The sequence below is a fragment of the Lolium perenne genome, chromosome 4 (genome assembly GCF_019359855.2).
Source record: "Lolium perenne isolate Kyuss_39 chromosome 4, Kyuss_2.0, whole genome shotgun sequence".
Classification (NCBI taxonomy): Eukaryota; Viridiplantae; Streptophyta; class Magnoliopsida; order Poales; family Poaceae; genus Lolium; species Lolium perenne.
The window spans coordinates 144,970,246-144,987,790 of NC_067247.2; positions in this window are offsets into that span (position 1 = coordinate 144,970,246).

The following is a 17,545-nucleotide window of genomic DNA, read 5'->3' on the forward strand; positions in this document are numbered from 1 at the left end:
AGTTTCCTTAGGGTATCCTATGAAGACGCATTTCCCCGCTTTGGGTTCTAGCTTGTTCGGTTGTAACTTCTTTACATAGGCTTCGCAACCCCAAACTTTCAGGAACGACAGCTTAGGTTTCTTATTAAACCATAATTCATACGGTGTCGTTTCTACGGATTTTGATGGTGCTCTATTTAAAGTGAATGCGACTGTCTCTAATGCATAACTCCAAAATGATAACGGCAAATCAGTAAGAGACATCATAGAACGAACCATATCTAAGAGAGTTCGATTATGACGTTCGGACACACCGTTTCGTTGAGGTGTTCCCGGCGGTGTCAATTGTGAAAGTATTCCGTATTTCTTTAAATGCATGCCAAACTCATAACTCAGATATTCACCTCCACGATCAGATCGTAGAAATTTAATCTTCTTGTTACGTTGATTTTCTACTTCACTTTGAAATTCCTTAAACTTCTCGAAAGTTTCGGATTTATGTTTCATGAAATAGATATACCCATATCTACTCAGATCATCTGTGAAGGTTAGAACATAACGATAACCACCGCGCGATGCTACGCTCATTGGTCTGCACACATCGGTATGTATGATTTCCAATAAGTCAGTAGCTCGCTCCATTATACCAGAAAATGGAGTCTTAGTCATTTTACCCATTAGACATGCTTCGCATCTATCGAGTGACTCAAAGTCAAGTGATTCAAGTAATCCATCAGTATGGAGTTTCTTCATGCGTTTCACTCCAATATGACCAAGACGACAGTGCCACATATAAGTAGAATTATCATTCAATTTAATTCGCTTAGCATCAACGTTATGTATATGCGTATCACTACTATCGAGATCTAACAGAAATAAGCCATTCTTTTGTGGTGCTCGACCATAAAAATATTATTCATAAAAATAGAACAACCATTATTCTCAGACTTGAATGAATAACCGTCTTGCATTAAACAAGATCCAGATATAATGTTCATGCTCAACGCAGGTACATAATAACAATTATTTAGGCTTAAAACTAATCCCGAAGGTAGATGTAGAGGAAGTGTGCCGACTGCGATCACATTGACCTTGGATCCGTTTCCAACGCGCATCGTCACTTCATCTTTCAGCAGTTGTCGTTTATTCTTTAGTTCCTGTTTCGAGTTACAAATATGAGCAACCGAACCAAGATCAAATACCAGTGTACTAGTACGAGAACCAGTGAGATAAACATCTATAACATGTATATCAAATATACCTTCTTTCTTCTTCTTGACAAGGCCGCTCTTCAGATCAGCCAGATACTTGGAGCAATTACGCTTCCAGTGTCCCTTCTCCTTGCAGTAATAGCACTCAGCATCAGGCTTAGGGCCATTCTTAGGTTTCACAGGAGGCGTGGCAGCTTTCTTGCCACCCTTCTTGAATTTTCCCTTAGACTTGCCCTGTTTCTTGAAACTGGTGGTCTTGTTGACCATCAACACTTGGTGCTCTTTCTTGATCTCAATCTCAGCAGCTTTTATCATGCCAAAGAGTTCAGGTAACTCCTTGTTCATGTTCTGCATATTGTAGTTCATCACGAAGTTCTTGTAACTTGGTGGCAGTGATTGAAGGACACGATTAACCCCCAGTCTGTTAGGAATCACTATTCCCAAGTCACTGAGTTTCTTCGCATGCCCGGTCATGGCGAGCATGTGCTCACTAACGGAGCTGCCTTCTTCCATCATGCAGCTGAAGAATTGTTTCGATGCTTCATAGCATTCCACGGCCGCATGAGTCTCAAAAATAGCTTTCAGCTCTTTCATCAACTCATGAGGATCGTGGTGCTCAAAACGTTTTTGAAGATCGGATTCTAGACTGCACAGGATGGCACACTGAACTTGAGAGTACCGAATTTTCCGAGTCTCGTAAACAGCTTTTACTTCATCGGTTTCAGTTTCTGCAGGAGGGTCACCTAGCGGTGCATCAAGCACATATTGCAGATTTCCGCCAGAGAGGAAGATCCTCACATGACGGAACCAGTCGATGAAGTTGCTACCGTTGCTCTTAAGTTTCTCTTTCTCTAGGAACCGGTTAAAATTGATTGGGGACGCCATCTCTACAACATATATTTGCAAAAGTTTAGACTAAGTTTATGACAAATTGAGTTCAAATTTTAATTCAACATAATTAAAAATCTAGGTGAACTCCCACTAAAAACAATATCCCTCGCATTGTCTTAGTGATCACACGAACTAAATCCACCGCACCTAAGCCCGATCATCACGAGATAAGGTGTGATTTCAATGGCGAACACTCAAAGTGTTCATCATATCAACCATATGATTCATGCTCTACCTTTCGGTATCACGTGTTCCGAGACCATGTCTGTACATGCTAGGCTCGTCAAGGCCACCTTAGTATCCGCATGTGCAAAACTGTCTTGCACCCGTTGTATGTACTTGTTGATTCTATCACACCCGATCATCACGAGATGCTTCGAATCGACAAGACTTGGTAACGGTGCTACTAAGGATGAACACTTTATTATCTTGAGATTTTAGTGAGGGATCACCTTATAATGCTACCGTCGCGATCTAAGCAAAATAAGATGCATAAAAGGATTAACATCACATGCAGTTCATATGTGATATGATATGGCCCTTTTGTCTTTGCGCCTTTGATCTTCATCTCCAAAGCACGGACATGATCTCCATCATCTTCGGGCATGATCTCCATCATCATCGGCGTAGCGTCAAGGTCAATGACGCCGTCTTCATGATTGTCCTCCATGTAGCAACTATTACAACTATTTTGAAATACTACTCAACATGAAATTTAAAGACAACCATAAGGCTCCTGCCGGTTGCCACAATACAATAATGATCATCTCATACATATTCATCATCACATTATGGCCATATCACATCACCAAAACCTGCAAAAACAAGTTAGACGTCTCTAATTTGGTTTGCATATTTTACGTGGTTTAGGGTTTTCGAGAGAGATCTAATCTACCTACGAACATGAACCACAACGTTGATACTAATGTTTTCAATAGAAGAGTAAATTGAATCTTCACTATAGTAGGAGAGACAGACACCCGCAAAGCCTCTTATGCAATACAAGTTGCATGTCGAACGAGGAACAAGTCTCATGAACGCGGTCATGTAAAGTTAGTCCGAGCCGCTTCATCCCACTATGCCACAAAGATGCAAAGTACTCAAACTAAAGATAACAAGAGCATCAACGCCCACAAAACCATTGTGTTCTACTCGTGCAACCATCTATGCATAGACACGGCTCTGATACCACTGTAGGATAACGTTGCATAGAAAACAAAAATTTTCCTACCGCGAACACGCAATCCAAGCCAAGATGCAATCTAGAAGACGGTAGCAACGAGGGGTTTATCGAGTCTCACCCTTGAAGAGATTCCAAAGCCTACAAGAGGAGGCTCTTGTTGCTGCGGTAGACGTTCACTTGCCGCTTGCAAAAGCACGTAGAAGATCTTGATCACGATCGCTTCCGGCGCCACGAACGGGCAGCACCTCCGTACTCGGTCACACGTTCGGTTGTTGATGAAGACGACGTCCACCTCCCCGTTCCAGCGGGCAGCGGAAGTAGTAGCTCTTCTTGAATCCGACAGCACGACGGCGTGGTGTCGGTGGTGGTGGAGAAGTCCGGCGGAGCTTCGCTAAGCGTGCGGGACGTGGTGGAGGAGAGAGGCCGCTAGGGTTTGGGGAGAGGGGGCGCCGGCCACTAGAGGGGTGCGGCCACCTTGTGGTTCTTGGGTGGCCGGCCCCCTCCCCTTGGCCCCTCATTATATAGGTGGAACCCCAAGTGTTGGTCTCCAAGTCTTCGAATAAGACCCGAACCAAAAACCTTCCATATGGTGGGGAAACCTACCCAAGCTAGGACTCCCACTAGAGGTGGGAGTTCCACCTCCCATATGGGGGGTGGCCGGCCCCCTAAGGGGGAGTCCACTTGGGACTCCACCCCCACTAGGGTTGGCCGGCCATGGAGGTGGAGTCCCATGTGGACTCCACCTTCCTTGGTGGTTTCTTCCGGACTTTTCTAGAACCTTCTAGAACCTTCCATAGAACCTTCCGCATCATTTTAATTCACATAAAATGACATCCTATATATGAATCTTATTCTCCGGACCATTCCGGATCTCCTCGTGATGTCCGGGATCTCATCCGGGACTCCGAACAAATATTCGAACTCCATTCCATATTCAAGTTCTACCATTTCAACATCCAACTTTAAGTGTGTCACCCTACGGTTCGTGAACTATGCGGACATGGTTGAGTACTCACTCCGACCAATAACCAATAGCGGGATCTGGAGATCCATAATGGCTCCCACATATTCAACGATGACTTTAGTGATCGAATGAACCATTCACATACAATACCAATTCCCTTTGTCACGCGATATTTTACTTGTCCGAGGTTTGATCTTCGGTATCACTCTATACCTTGTTCAACCTCGTCTCCTGACAAGTACTCTTTACTCGTACCGTGGTATGTGGTCTCTTATGAACTTATTCATATGCTTGCAAGACATTAGACGACATTCCACCGAGAGGGCCCAGAGTATATCTATCCGTCATCGGGATGGACAAATCCCACTGTTGATCCATATGCCTCAACTCATACTTTCCGGATACTTAATCCCACCTTTATAACCACCCATTTACGCAGTGGCGTTTGGTGTAATCAAAGTACCTTTCCGGTATAAGTGATTTACATGATCTCATGGTCATAAGGACTAGGTAACTATGTATCGAAAGCTTATAGCAAATAACTTAATGACGAAATCTTATGCTACGCTTAATTGGGTGTGTCCATTACATCATTCTTACAATGATATAACCTTGTTATTAATAACATCCAATGTTCATGATTATGAAACTTAATCATCCATTAATCAACAAGCTAGTTTAAGAGGCATACTAGGGACTTCTTGTTTGTCTACATATCACACATGTACTAATGTTTCGGTTAATACAATTATAGCATGATATATAAATATTTATCATAAACATAAAGATATAAATAATAACCACTTTATTATTGCCTATAGGGCATATCTCCTTCATGAACTCCGTAATAAACTTTACAAAACCAAAGAAGAACAACAAATATTTTTGGTGTTTTCGAATTGGAAACAAGAACAAAAGGAAACAGGCAAACAAAGCAAAATCTTTTTGGATTTTCTCATAGCGAACTAGCAATAGTAAATAAAGCAAAATAGGAACAAGAAACAAAATAAACAAATAGTAAAGAGAAACAACAGAAATATTTTTGGTCTTTTTGTGTTTTAGGAAAGGAACAAAGCAAAAACAAGAGAATGAAAACTAAAAGAGTCACATAAACACAAAGTAGCAGAAATCCGTCAAACTTGACAGCAGTACAGTAATCAATTTTTACGAAACTCTTCCGCTATTCAAATCGAAAAGTGCTCAACTGATGAAAGTTAGATAATATCATGGGGAACATGCACAAAAAATGGCTTCTCAAAATAACGTTCTGGCTGTCTTTAGGAATTTTTTTAGTATCAGTCCAGAATCTGTTTTTAGACAGCACTTTCCCAAATATCATCTTCCTCATATTAGAGGCCACCTTAAGAAGCGAAACAAGTATGTACAAGTATCCGGCAATTGTAATATGCAATGAATGAGTGATGCCGGCATACCTCCCCCCAATCTTAGGCTTTTGGCCTAAGTGGAGATCAATCCCACGGTGCCCATGATGTGGCACCTCCGTAGTATGATGAAGAAGGATCCTGTTCTTGGTATGTGCTGGAAGATGCACCAGGATACGTGACAGTGTACCTGTCAGAGGGCTCGGCGTCCTCGGAGTCATGCTGCTGGTGGAAACCATGTATTCTCAGCTTCTCATCCACCTCCTCCTTGGAGCGCGACCACGGTCTCCTGTGAACACTAAACAAATCGGCCTGCGGCAAAGGGATTTCCCTCTCATCCCCGTCAATAAACAACATTTTGTAGACAATATTTTCTAAACTAGAGTCAGTTGTGACAAATTGGTGACTCTTCATAGCAGCAATATCAAGCCTAATAGGAGTTAGTTTCTCATCACTAGGATCAAGAGGAAGACCTAGATATGCAATAATACGTGAGGCAACAATTCCTCCAAAAATAGGTCCCTTATTAGCTAAGCGACGAGCAATGAAAGCACCAAGATGATAAGGGGTACTTCCAGTAAGTGCAGCAACTAGAAAAGCAAGATGATAACTAGAGATGTTGCTAGTGTTCTCCCTACCAAGAATGCTAGTAGCAAGATAATAAGTGAAATATCTAATGGCAGGGAGTTGAATGTTCCTTATCTTGCCGCGCTGAATGATGCGGCTATCATCGTTGGTAACTTCTCGATAGAGTTCCGTCAAATCTTTGGGACTGTTCTCGATCTTCTTCGCTGTACCTACAGGAGTAATATCCAATGCAGCACAAAAATCCTTCAACTTCATAGTAACAGGCCTGTCATAAATCCTAAATTTAACTGATGGTGAGAAGGATGAGTTGTTGAATTTAAAGCTTTCAACAAAGATTTTAGTTAGCCTGTAGAATTGACTCCTCTCATCTTCCATAGAGGTAGATAAGCCCACATTATTGATGAGGAACAAGGAGTCATCAAGTATCCCTGCATTACGCAAAAAGTTAAAGCATGGAAAGGATGAAGCATTAGGAACTCCATTATCATCTTCGACTTCGAAGCTAGGTGCGATGACATCCTCATCATAGGATCGCCTAACTCGAGTGGCTGCCCTTGAGGGCCTTCCCGCTCTTGTCGTATCCCTTTCAAACACTTCTCCAAAGGTGTGGTTATGCATCTTCCTTTTCTGAAATTTTTCAACAAACATTATAAAAGTTGATTTTGAGACATATTAATGAGGGAAACTACTATAGGAACTTGGTAGAGTACTAAACATGCATCAAAACTAATTTTTACAACTTAGAACAAGCATGCAAGCTCACTTAACATGTCACCTATAGCAGCAAAATACTCAAGATATACTCAACCAAACAAAATTCTATTTGGATAATCGGAGGAGTCACATACCGGAGAGCAAATGTGCCAAATTTCAGACAGAAATCTCGGTTGAGCAAAGAGATCGAGAAATCCTGAGCTCTTGGGCGAAAACGCGAGTGAGAACAAACTGGTACGAGTTTTTTCGGGAGAGAGAGAGTAGAATGAGTGGAAGGGATGACTAAGTGGGGCTAGGAGGGGCCCTCACCACAGGGTGGCGCGCCCCCCTCCTTGGCCGCGCCGGCACATGGGGGGCAGCCCTGGGGTGCCCCACTGGTCAGCCCCAGGCACTCCCAAGTTGCATTTCGAAAAATAAGACCAAAGGTATAATTTTTGTAAATTTTTGAGAACTTCGAAAAATGCACATTTCTGGGTGTTAAAATTATTATTACAGGGCAGAAAAAGATTTTCAAACCTCTAAACAACTAAAGCATCTAGCAAAATGAGTAGTACTATAGCAAGTAAACAGGTGTGGAGAAAGAAAGAAATGTTGTTTAGCTCCTCTATGCATATAAAATGTACTTGTTAACAAGGTTGATCAAGTCTTGCCACCAAATAATTTTTACATGACATAAGAAGAAATAAACCTAAAATCAATCATGTTACCTTGTATTGTATAGATATGGATCCAATCATAATATTTTGATATCCTTGTTTAGGCTCATATATAGTACAATCAATAACTCCCACTTTGATAGTTCTCAAATTAGAAATTGTATTAACTTCACATACTTTATCAATCCTCTTGGGAAAATAAATAGTATGTTCCTTGTCATCAACATTGAAAGTAATTTTTCCTTTATTGCAATCAATAACAGCCCCTGCAGTGTTAAGAAAAGGTCTTCCAAGAATAATAGACATATTATCATCTTCAGACATTTCCAACACAACAAAATCAGTTAATATTAAGCAATTATTAGTAACTTGAACGGGAACATCCTCACATATACCAACAGGAATAGCAGTAGATTTATCAACCATTTGCAAAGATATATCAGTTGGTATCAACTTATCTAAATAAAGTCTCTTGTAAAGAGAAAAAGGCATAACACTAACTCCTGCTCCCAAATCACATAGAGCAGTTCTAACATAATTATTCTTGATGGAACAAGGGATAGTCGGTATACCTGGGTCTCCCAGCTTCTTTGAAACTTTGCCATTGAAAGAGTAATTAGCAAGCATAGTGGAAATCTCCTCATTAGGAATTTTCCTTTTGTTAGAGACAATATCCTTCATATACTTTGAATAAGGAGGAAATTTAATAGCATCAGTCAAAGGGATTTGCAGGAACAAAGGTTTCATCCAATCACAAAATTTATTATAGTGTTCTTCCTCCTTTGATTTTAGTTTCTTAGCAAGAAAAGGCATTTGCTTTTGAACCCAAGGCTCTCTTTCATTACCATGTTTCTTAGCAATAAAATCTTCTTTAGTATACTTTTTATTTTTATCATGCTTTTCAGGTTCATCTTCAACCTCTTCTTTATCAGAAGCATCATTCTTATCATTATCTTTATCATGTTCATTACCACTTCCAGTTTCAGCATCAGAAATAGAAATACTATTAGGATCATTAACAGGCTCAGAGGATTCTACAATATTTTTATATTTCTTCTTCTTTTTCTTAGAAGGAGCACTAATTTCTTTAGTTTGTTGAGAATCTTGTTCAACTCTTTTGGGATGCCCCTCAGGATATAGAGGATCCTGAGTAGAAACACCACCTCTAGTTGTTACTTCATAAGCATGTTTTTTCTTTAGAACTATTTTTTAACAAGTCATTTTGCACTTTAGTGAGTTAATCAATTTGAGTTTGAACCATATGAAAATGTTTAACAAGCATCTTAACATCATTGGAGGTTCTCTCCACAATATCATGTAATTTACTAATAGCTTGAGAATTTTCCATTAAATGATTCTCTACTCTCATATTAAAATCATCTTGCTTAACAACATAATTATCAAACTCATCTAAACATTGATCAGGAGGTTTTGAGTAAGGAATATCTTCTTTACCAAAGCGTTGAAGAGAATGTACCTCAATCGTGGATGAAGGAGGGGGGGGGTTATCTTAAATAAATCTTCTATGGGAGGCAAATTCTTCACATCTTCAGGTTTAATACCTTTCTCCTTAAGAGATTTCTTGGCTTCCCTCATATCTTCATCATTTAATTTAATCATACCCCTCTTCTTCAATATTGGTGTTGGGGTTGGTTCAGGTGTAGTCCAATCATCATGATTTCGGCTTATTCTAGCCATTAATTCTTGACTTAAATGCGGAGTTCTTTTCCTGAAAACACAACCAGCACAACTATCTAGGTATGCCCTAGACTCAATGGTTAGTCCACTATAAAATATATCAAGTAAGTCATGCTTTTCCAGATCATGTCTAGGCCGAGCTGTGATAAGAGAGCAAAACCTTGCCCAAGCTTCAGGCAATTTCTCTCCATCTTCCTGGTCAAAACTATAAATTCTCTGCAAAGCAATATGTTGAGCACTAGCATGAAAGTATTTCCGAAAGAAAACATCAAGCAAACCACTTGGACTATCAATAGAATCAGGAGGCAAACTATTATACCAAGTTTTAGCATAATCCTTTAATGAGAAAGGAAAAAAATTAGCAACAAAATAAGTACGCTTCTTGATATCATCAGAAAACAAGCTACTCAAAGTAGAAAGCTTATTCATGTGTTCTACATCACTTTCTTTTTCAGTACCACAAAAAGGTGTTTTCTCAACAATAGATATATGAGATAAATCAAGAGAAAAATCATAATCCTTATCCTTAATGTTTATAGGATATGTGGCAAATTTAGGATCAGGAGACAGTTTATATCTAACAGTATGTTGTGCAAGAAGCTTTTTAATATTACTTGTACCAGTAGTAGCATTACATTTATCAATAAAATCATCATCAAGTTCCACATAATCTTCATCAAGATCATCACTAGAGTATTCAACAGACTCAGGTGAATTAACAGGTGTAACAGTATTTTCATTAGGAATTTTAGTGTTTTCAATTTGTCTAGACCTAGCAATTGTAGCATCTAGAAAAGGACCTAACGAACCATTATCATCAAGCACAGTAGAAGCATCATCAAAATTATAAGAGGAATTTTCTGATTCAGCAGAAGTACCAGCATGTGAAGCTTGTGGTGGTTAAACAAGTTGACTTATCATATATAGTGAATCAAGAGCAGCAGAGGTACTCAGAGTTGTACCTTTTCTTGTAGTGGATGGTAATATGGCGACTTTAGTATCGCGAGGTTTACCCATGATGGAGGATTTGCAGCAAACAATAGCAATCCAGGTGAACTTGCAAATAAAGCTATGCTCCCCGGCAGCGGCGCCAGAAAATAGTCTTGATAACCCACAAGTATAGGGGATCGCAACAGTCTTCGAGGGAAGTAAAACCCAATTTATTGATTTGACACAAGGGGAGCCAAAGAATATTTGTAAGCCTTAACAGCGAAGTTGTCAATTCAGCTACACCTGGAAACAGACTTGCTCGCAAGAGTTTATCAGTAGCAACAGTTTTATAGCAGTAGCGGTAGTGAAATATAAGCAGCAGTGTAACAAAGACAGCAGTAGTGATTATAATAAACAGCAGGATTAAAATACTGTAGGCACGGGGATGGATGAACGGGCGCTGCATGGATAAGAGAACTCATGTAACAATCAAGGCAGGGCATTTGCAGATAGTAATAAAACATTATCCAGGTACTAAACAACCATAGGAATGTGTTCCGTATACAGTCGTACGTGCTCGCAATGAGAAACTTGCACAACATCTTTTGTCCTACCAGCCGGTGGCAGCCGGGCCTCTAGGGAATCTACTGGTAATTAAGGTACTCCTTTTAATAGAGCACCGGAGCAAAGCATTAACACTCCGTGAACACATGTGATCCTCATATCACCGCCTTCCCCTCCGGTTGTCCCAATTTCTGTCACTTTGGGCCTCGGGTTCCGGACAACAATATGTGTATACAACTTGCAGGTAAGATCATAAAGCAATGAATATCATCATGAATTGATAACATGTTCAGATCTGAAATCATGGCACTCGGGCCCTAGTGACAAGCATTAAGCATAACAAGTTGCAACAATATCATAAAAGTACAACCTACGGATACTAGGCACTATGCCCTAACAATCTTATGCTATTACATGACCAATCTCATCCAATCCCTACCATCCCCTTCAGCCTACAGCGGGGGAATTACTCACACATGGTTGGGGGAAACATGGATGGTTGATGGAGAGGCGTCGGTGGTGATGATGGCGATGATCTCTGATGACCCACAAGTATAGGGGATCGCAACAGTCTTCGCGGGTAGTATAACCCAATTTATTGATTCGACACAAGGGGAGACAAAGAACACTTGGAAGCCTTAACAGCGGAGTTGTCAATTCAGCTGCACCTAGAAACAGACTTGCTCACAAGAGTTTATCAGTAGTAACAATTTTATAGCAGTAGCAGTAGTGAAATAACAGCAGCAGAGTAACAAAGACAGCAGTAGTGATTATAGTAAACAGCAGGATTAAAATACTGTACGCACGGGGACGGATGAACGGGCGTTGCATGGATGAGAGAAACTCATGTAGCAATCATAGCAGGGCATTTGCAGATAATAATAAAACGGTGTCCAAGTACAAAGCAATCAATAGGCATGTGTTCCAATTATAGTCGTACGTGCTCGCAATGAGAAACTTGCACAACATCTTTTGTCCTACCAGCCGGTGGCAGCCGGGCCTCAAGGGAAACTACTGGATATTAAGGTACTCCTTTTAATAGAGTACCGGAGCAAAGCATTAACACTCCGTGAACACATGTGATCCTCACATCGCTACCATTCCCTCCGATTGTCCCGATTTCTGTCACTTCGGGGCCATTGGTTCCGGACAGCGACATGTGTATACAACTTGCAGGTAAGATCAATAAACAATGAATATCATGATGAAACAATAACATGTTCAGATCTGAGATCATGGCACTCGGGCCCTAGTGACAAGCATTAAGCATAACAAGTTGCAACAATATCATCAAAGTACCAATTACGGACACTAGGCACCATGCCCTAACAATCTTATGCTATTACATGACCAATCTCATCCAATCCCTACCATCCCCTTCGGCCTACAGCGGGGGAATTACTCACACATGGATGGGGGAAACATGGCTGGTTGATGTAGAGGCGTTGGCGGTGATGGCGGCTATGATCTCCTCCAATTCCCCATCCCGGCGGAGTGCCAGAACGGAGACTTCTGGCTCCCGCGATGGAGTTTTGCGATGTGGCGGCGTTCTGGAGGGTTTCTGGCGACTTCGACTTCTCCCCGTGCGTTTTTAGGTCGAGGCCGATAAATAGTCCGAAGGAGGGCGTCGGAGGCCGACCGAGGGGGCCACACCACATGGCCGCGCGGGCCCACCCTGGGCCGCGCCGCCCTATGGTGTGGGGTCCTCGGGCTCCACCTGAGTTGTCCTTCTGGCTCCGTCAGTATTCTTGGAAAATAGGGCCTTCTGCATAAATTCCGAGGATTTTCCCGAAAGTTGGATTTCTGCACAAAAACGAGACACCAGAACAGTTCTGCTGAAAACACCGTTAGTCCGTGTTAGTTGTATCCAAAATACACAAATTAGAGGCAAAACAATAGCAAAAGTGTTCGGGAAAGTAGATACGTTTTGGACGTATCAACTCCCCCCAAGCTTAGCTTATTGCTTGTCCTCAAGCAATTCAGTTAACAACTGAGCGATAAAAGAACTTTCACGAACACATTTGCTCATATGATGTATATATTCTCATGCTATGGCTAATACTTAAATAGTTCATAATGAGATACATGCAAATAAGATCATCCAACAGCTATTTCAATCATGGAGAGGTACCAACAATTAATAATAAGCATCATGAATCATGTATATAAGCAGGATTGCAATGTTCATAAGAGAGTATGATAAAGTGGTATCTCGCTTGCCCGTATTTGATCGGCAAAACATAAATGCCCAGGCACCTCTGGGGTTCATAGAAAGACTAGAAGTAGTGATTGTCAAAGATAAAAGCATCAAAGTTATACCACAATCAATCATATTTTGAGACAAGCATATTATACTAAGAATGACAGTTGTGCTCTCAAGATAGTGCTCAAAGAAAGAATGGAGACACAACATAAAAGTAAAAGATTGACCCTTCGCAGAGGGAAGCAGGGATTAACATGCGCTAGAGCTTTTCATTTTTGAAATCAGGAGTAAAATCATTTTGAGAGGTGTTTGTCGTTGTCAACGAATGGTAATGGGTACACTAACTACCTCGCCAACTGGACTTTCAAGAGCGGCTCCCATGAATTATTTGCATATTTATGTGGCACTCCTTCCAACCTTTCTTACACAAACCATGGCTAACCGAATCCTCGGGTGCCTGCCAACAATCTCATACCATGAAGGAGTGCCTTTTTATTTTAGTTTTATTATGATGATGACACCCCCCCCCCAACCTTTGCTTACACAAGCCATGGCTAACCGAATCTTCGGGTGCCGTCCAACAATCACAAACCATGGAGGAGTGTCTATTTAGGTTAATTAATTTGGGACTGGGAATCCCATTGCCAGCTCTTTTTGCAAAATTATTGGATAAGCGGATGTGCCACTAGTCCATATGAGAGTCCGTCAAAAGTAAATGACAAGGTTGAAAGCTAAACACCACATACTTCCTCATGAGCTATGAAACATAAACACAAATTGGGAAGCATTTTGAAGGTTTTAAAGGTAGCGCATGAGAATTTACTTGGAATGGTTTGAAATGCCATGCATAGGTATTTATGGTGGACACTCTGGAATAACTTGGTTTTCATGTGTTTGGAAGCACGAGCAGCGTTCCCGCTCAGTACAAGTGAAGGCTAGCAAAAGACTAGGGAGCGACAAATCAAGAGAGCAGTAACTGTCATAATCATGCTTGCGGCAAAATAAATTAACGGAGGCATAAAAGTGATGCAAAAACTCTGAAGCAATATAAATCATCGAGGCTTAATCGACTTTGGTTCAGTCATATGCATGCGTGAGCATGTGCCAAGTCGATATAGATGAATTATTCAGAGGAGGACACCACAATGTCATACTTACTTATGAATAAAACAATGCAAGCAAACATCCATGACATGCTACTCATATTAATAAATTGGAGCTAAACATGAGAGATCATAAACTACTAGACTTTCTCAAATAACATATACCTCACATGAACCAACTAAGCATGCTCACATGGATGAGTATAGGTACAAAAATGAAAACAGATAGAGTTCATACCAGCCTCTCACCACAATCAGATTGTTGTAGATCGTCATTATTGCCTTTTCACTTGTGTAGCTTGGATAATATGAAATGAAAACCACGCTCCAGCCACCGAAGACCATTGAACTCAAGATGAACTTTACAAACCAAAGAAGAACAGAAAATATTTTTGGTGTTTTCGAATTTGAGAACAAGAACAAAAGGAAACAAGCAAACAAAGCAAAATCTTTTTGGGTTTTCTTGTAGCAAACTAGCAATAGCAAATAAAGCGAAACAAATGCAAGAAACCAAAGCAAACAAATTACGAAGAGAAACAACAGAAACATTTTTGGTCTTTTTGTGTTTTGGAAAGGAAATAAAGCAAAAACAAGAAATAGCAAACTAGAAGAAACACAGAAAAGCCAGATGGCAGAAATCTGCCAAGACCTGACAGCAGTACAGAAATCGATTTTTACAAAAATCTTACGTTGCTCAGCTCGAAAAGTGTTCAACTAATGAAAGTTAGATAACAACCTGGGGAACCTGCACAAAAATTGGCAGCTCAAAATAACGTTCTGGCTGTGCGCACGAATTTTTCTAGTAACAGTCCAGAATCTGTTTTCAGGCAGCACTTCCCCAAATATCATCTCCCTCTCATTAGAAAACCACTCAAAGAGACTAAACAAGTATGTGCAAGTATCCAGCAATCATAATATGCAAAGAATGAGTGATGCCGGTATACCTCCCCCCAAGCTTAGGCTTTTGGCCCAAGTGGAGTTCAACCCCAACGAGGGTCGCTGTTCCTCGCCGGTGGATAATTCATGGCGTAGTCATAGTAGAGTTCCTGTGCAGAAGAAAAACGTGGAGGCTCCACATGCCCAACATGTTGATGCGAGGAACTTGCTGCATCGGATGACGAGTCGAGGTGCTCCTCGACCTCCGTGTCGTCTCTTGCATGATGGCCTCCTCCCTCTATGTGTGCATCCAGTGCACCTTCTGTGACCGACCAATCTCCCCTGGAATCAAGGTTAGACAGAACAGGCGCAGGCAATCTTACTAGTTTCTCAGTTTTCTTAGTTATTCTCCAGACTTTCTTATAAAATGTCATCTTGTAAAACAGGTTACCCAAGTTGGAGGAATCAGAAACAAATTCATGTTTAATCATAGAGGCTATGTCAAGTTTTTCTATGGGGAATGGAATATCAAAATGATGAGGTTCTACATTATGAAAAGCTAGTAAACGAGAGGCGATGAGACCTCCACAAATTCCACCTTTCTCACGGTTAGTAGCAAGTCTATAAGCTATCAATGCCCCCAAATTATAAGTCCTACTACCTTGCAGTGCCGTAGCTAGAAAAGCTAAATCCGGGATAGGTAGTTTACCGCCAATCTTTCTAGCAAGAACGCATTTAGTAATAAAATAGGCAAAGTAGCGGATAGCCGGGAGCTGAATGCTAGTGATTTTACCACTATCCTCTGAGAAACTCCTTCCATAGCAAATCATCTTGAAGAGGCTTAAGAGTTCTTGCGGCGATCCCCTTATCTTCTCGCATGATCCCCATTGCGGTACTCTAATTGCTGCACAAAAATCACTGAATGGCAAGTTGACAGCTTTATTGTAAATTTCATACTGAACCTTGGGGTTAGATCGCGACCAATTGAACTTAAAGTCCTGCACAAAAGACATAGTTAATTTTGCATATTGTCTTGGCTCTCCTTCAACAAAATCACTCAGCCCTGCTCGAGAAATTAGACTCCGAACATCTTCCAATATTCCCGCGCTTCTCATGAAATCCGCGCACGGGTAGTAAGAGGGGTATACTCCCTCTTCACGATTCACTCTCATAACTTGTTGGACCTCCAATTCTTGTTGGTTAAGTTGATATCTACTCCACTCCATTCTCTGAAATTTTCAACAAACAATATAAAATTTGATTTGGTGACATATAATCAAGGGGAACTACTATAGGAACTTGCTAGAGTACTAATCATGCATCAAAACTAGTTTATATAACTTAGAACAAGCATGCAAGCTCACTAAACATGTTACCTACAGCAGCAAAATATTCAAGATATACTCAACCAAACAAAATTCTACTTGGATAGGTGGAGGAGTCACATACCGGAGAGCAAATGTGCCAAATTTCAGACAGAAATCTGGGCTGAGCAAAGAGATCGAAAAATCCTGAGCTCTTGAGCAAAAACGCGAGAGAGAGAAAGCTGGTTCGAGTTTTTTCGTGAGAGAGAAGATGCTGGGAGAAAGAGATGAGATAGTGGGGCAAGGAGGGGCCCACACCACAGGGTGGCGCGCCCCCCTCCTTGGCCGCGCCGGCCTGTGGTGTGGCACCTTGTGGTGCCCCACAGGTCATCCTCTGGTGCTCCCAGGTGCCTCGTCGAAAAATAGGACCAACGGTATAATTTTTGTGAATTTTTGAAAACTTTGAAAAGGCACATTTCTGGGTATTTAGTTTATTATTACTGGCCAGGAAAAATTTTGAAATCTCTAATTAACTAAGGAACTTTGCAAATTAAAAGTGCTATAGCAACTAGAGCAAGTGGAAGAAGAAAGAGATGTTGTTTACCTCCTCTATGCATATAAAAAGTATTTGTTAACAAGGTTGATCAAGTCTTGCCACCAAATAAATTTTACATAGCATAAGAAGAAATAAACATCAAATCAATCATGTTACCTTGAATTGTATTGATATGGATCCAATCACGAGAGTTTGATATTCTTCTTTAGGCTCATATATAGGACAATCAATAGTTCCCACTTTGATAGTTCTCACATTAGAAATAGTATTAACTCCACACGCTTTCTCAATCCTCTTGGGAAAATAGACGGTATGCTCCTTATCATCAACATTAAAAGTAACCTTCCCTTTATTGCAATCAATAACAGCCCCTGCGGTGTTAAGAAAAGGTCTCCCAAGAATAATAGACATATTATCATCTTCAGGCATTTCCAACACAACAAAATCAGTTAATATCAAGCAGTTAGTAGTAACTTGAACAGGAACATCCTCACATATACCAACAGGAATAGCAGTAGATTTATCAGCCATTTGCAAAGATATGTCAGTAGGTATCAACTTATCTAAGTAAAGTCTCTTATAAAGAGAAAAAGGCATAACACTAACACCGGCTCCCAAGTCACATAGAGCAGTTTTAACATAATTATTCTTAATAGAACAAGGAATAGTAGGTATACCTGGGTCGCCCAACTTCTTTGGCACTTTCCCATTGAAAGAGTAATTAGCAAGCATAGTGGAAATTT